Consider the following 4,185-nt stretch of genomic DNA (forward strand, 5'->3'; position numbering starts at 1 on the left):
GCAGGGTTTCTCAGCACCGTTGACATTTGGCCTGGAGAAGCCTTGGCTGTGATGGGCTGTCCTCAGGATTGTGGAATGTTTAGCAGCATAGCATCCCCTCCCCTTCGTTGTGACAACCAAGAATGTCTCCAGATTCCACCAAATGTCCCCTGGGGAGCAACACCACCCCAGTTGAGAACCAGTGCCCCGGGAAGCCATTTAATTTCTAAGAGCTTCTTCCTGTAGGTAATGGTGCCAACAACTGTATTTGCTATACCATAGTGACACTATGTACTGTTAAAAGGGGCAACAGGCCCAATGGAGCCACTTGCGCTAAGCCTATGTCACCTAACCAAGACTCAGTACCTAACCTAATTGCAGTTTCAGCCTCTCCCATGAATGTAATCTTTAACCAGTCAATCTGGAATTACCTAGCCGGCTCTAGTGAGGTAATCCACCCGATAAACCCTTTCTGCCCCCAAAGGAAGGTGATCTCGCCACAGACAATCCACCCTTGTTCTGCCTCCTTCTGCCTATCAAAATCTTGCATTTTGCACAGTTCCTCAGAGCTCCTCACTACCTATTAGGCGGGATGCTGCTCAATTCATGAATTGTAGAATGAAGTCAACTAGATCTTCAAATTTACTCAGCTGAATTTTGTTTGGGGCTATATTTACCTATAAATTAAGCTGAGTGTTACATGCATGATGTGCTTAGAACAAAGCTTGGCACAGAGGACAACTGTTAGACTGTTGTTGTTGTTGTTGCTGTTATAGACGAACGATAAGAAGCTGCGCTACCTCCTCCCCGGCATCCTGACTTGGCTCCCCCTCCCCGCCAGCCTTTTCCTCCTGTGAAAAACGGTGATGTTCTTTCCTGAGCGTTCCTAGGGGATCCCAGAGCAAACAGCAGGAGGGGCTCAGGCTCTTGACAGACCTCATGAGATTCTGAGGCAGGGTCCTCCGTCAGCCAAACAGGTTGTTTAGATACTGACATACTACCTGGCTGGTGTGGCTCAGTGGATTGAGTACCAGACTGCAAAGCAAAAGGCCACCAGTTCAATTCCCAGTCAGGGGACATACCTGGGTTGCAGGCCAGGTCTCCAGTGCAGGGCATGTGAGAGGCAACCACACATTGATGTTTCTCTTCCTCTCTTCCCCTCTCTCTAAAAATATTTTTTTTTAAATGACATACTCCACGCAGACTGGTGAATGTCCACTGCTGAGCGCTCTCTTCTCCTCAGGACCTCCTCCCCTCCCCATATGCAAAAGGGCGCCCAGGGCATTTGAGACCCAGCCTGTGTCAGTCACGACTGGGCCCTGCCATACTATGCCATTATTACAGGCTGTGATGTTACCCTGGCTGGGTGGCCCAGTTGCTTGGAACATCATCCAGTACACCAAGGTTGTAGGTTCAATTCCCAGTCAGGGCACATGCCTAGGTTGCAGGTTCAGTCCCTGGTTGGGGCAAGTATGGGAGGCAACTTATCAATGTTTCTCTTTCACTTTGATGTTTATCTCTTTCCTTCCCCATCAATAAAAATACTCTCAGTCCTAGCTGATGTGGCTGAGTGGGTTAAGCACCGGCCTGCAAACCAAAAGGTCACAAGTTCGATTCCCCCTAAGGTCACATGCCTGGGTTGCGGGCCAGGTCCCTGGTTTGCGTGTGCAAGAGGCAACCACACATCAATGTTTCTCTCCCTTTCTTTCTCCCTCCCTTCCCCTCTCTAGAAATTAATAAATAAAATGTTTGTTTGTTTGCTTATTTGTCTCATATCCTCAGATGGGGATTAAGAAAAAAGACTGAGGCGTGACCACTAATCCTACTGGGGCAGATCTCTTACTTTTCAACTGTTCCCCCTCCTGGCTAACAGAGCCCCAGTGTATTTTCAGTGCAGCAAGAACCCGGCCTCTGGAGATGAACCGAGGTCAGCCAGCCACGGCTGACCTGCTCCCTGTGCTGGATGCCTGCCCTCTCAGCCTCCTTTGCAGAGAAGGTGGCCCTGTGACCCCGTTCTGAGCAGGAAAGGTCTGCTGGGTGGCCTCCCTCCCGCTTCTTCCTGCACCCATGTGTGGTTACAGAACCCGCAGCCGAGGCCCCCGCCTTGGAGGATGGAAGGAGAAACAGACCGGCTCCTTGATGACAGCAACACTGAGCTGCGTGTGGGAGCCGCTCTGCGTCCATGGGGGCCCAGGGCGAACACTCGCCCGCTGCGAGTCACAGAGTAGGCCCTCAGTGTGGTGGGATCTGTTCTCCCCTCCACGTGTCACTCCCTCCACGTCACAGATCCAGGCAGTCCTCTGCAGACGGAGGGGAAACAGGTGCCTGCCCCAGCCACCCCGCAGCCTACTCACCCTGCCCCAGCCTCACGCACCCGCGCTGCTGGGCGGAGCTGGTTCCTACCGCTTCCCCACACTGGCCCAGGGCCCGTCCTTGAACTCTTCCCTAAGGACATCAACATCCCCTGAGGACCTTCAGGAGCCTCAGCACCCCCTCCCACCTCCACGGTCCCGCCAGCCATCACCACGGCCCCCCTCAGGCACCGGCGTTCCTGACGCCCCACGGTCAGCCCGGGCTCCCCGATTTCTCCTGGTCAGTAATAAGCCCAAGTTAAGTTTTGAGGGGGATAGAATATAGGACAGTGGTTTCCAATTTTCAGGCTATGACTCATTGATAAGTCACAAAATTAGCACTTTTTAAAAAATAAAATACAATAAAAAACTGATTTACCAGAGTACACTGCACATAGTCTGGGTAAATGTGACTGCAAGATATTCTGTCTGCTGGTGTGAGTAGTGATTGTCTTGGAAAAGGTAGTCGTGTGACGGCTACAACGTTCAGAAAGTCACTGTGCCCTGAAGCTCCCAGCGCGTGCCCAGGAAGAAGCGATGGTACCGACCCTGAGCCTCTTCCCCAGGCACCTTCGGGACAAGGCCTCTCTGTCTAACCAGTCGCTCAGATCCGAGACCTTGGCCTTATCCGACCCCTCTCTCTCCCTCTATCTCACACCACATCCAATCCCGCAGCCGCAAATCCGGTTTATTTCTTTTGAATTACATGCAGACTCTGCCACACTTCTGCCGCCACGTGGCTCTTGTCCCAGGGAGGGCCCCCTCTCATTTCAGCCATGACACTTAGCACCACAACAGCAGGATCAAGGAAGAGCACCTGGCACATAGTAGGTGCTATACAAGGTAAGGCTGACTCTCTCCGGGCAAAATCACCCCTTGAAACCCATGTCCGTACCTGCGGAAGGGGCAGGGCTGAGGTCTGAGGTGGTTTGGCCAGCCTCCCCGCACTGTCCTCAACCAGGACCCCCATCCCACACCGCCTATTACCTGCTCTCCCTGCCACGTGGGCCCTTCGTATCCCCTCCTCCAGGACACAGGGCCTGCTGTGTGGCTCAGCGGGTTCAGCACCGGCCTGCAAACCAAAAGGTCGCCAGTTTGATTCCCAGTCAAGGCACATGCCTAGGTTGCAGGCCAGGTCCCTGGTTAGAGGCGTGTTGAGAGGCAACCAGTCAATGTTTCTCTCTCTCTTTCTCCCTCCCTTCCCATCTCTCTAAAAATAAATGAATAAAATTAAAAAAAAAAAAAAAAAAAGAAGTTGAACCCAGCTGTGTGACAGGCTGCCGTCCAAGCTGGTCATACCTCCCCAATTTCCACTGACACAATCCATCCCAGGGACAATCTCCAGGTCCCTGATGCCCGAGGGCCCCTCTGAGACCCCCCTATTTATTTCTGGGTCACAACCCTGACTTCAGCCTGGCCAGGAGCAGAGACAGAGAAACTGATGATAAGCAGGTCCACCAGCACACTAACCATCATTTAACCGTCTCCGGGGCTTGTGAACAGGCCAGACAGTGAGACTCGGGGAAGAATTCGGAATAGAGCCGGGCAGCCAACAGAGTGGCAGACGCCAGGCCAGCTGGGAGCCAGCCGGGCAGCGCCACAGACTCCCTCTGATTTCAATGGCTGTGAAATGGTACACATGCGAGGCGATGCTCCACCAGGCCTGGGATGCAGGCCAGACGACCGAAATTTTGTAGCTAAGAAGCCCCTTTGTCATGGTAACCATTTGTCAGCAGCTTTGTCTGTTTTCGACACTAGAAATTCAGAGCACCCCTTCCGACCCCAAACCTCTGGCCAAGAATTAACTTCACCTTGTTAGTAACATTTTCCTTGAGAGTATCTTTTAATGCCCGGT

This window comes from Artibeus jamaicensis, unplaced genomic scaffold, assembly GCF_021234435.1.
Source record: "Artibeus jamaicensis isolate MK-2021 breed Jamaican fruit bat unplaced genomic scaffold, CSHL_Jam_final contig_47, whole genome shotgun sequence".
Taxonomy (NCBI): domain Eukaryota; kingdom Metazoa; phylum Chordata; class Mammalia; order Chiroptera; family Phyllostomidae; genus Artibeus; species Artibeus jamaicensis.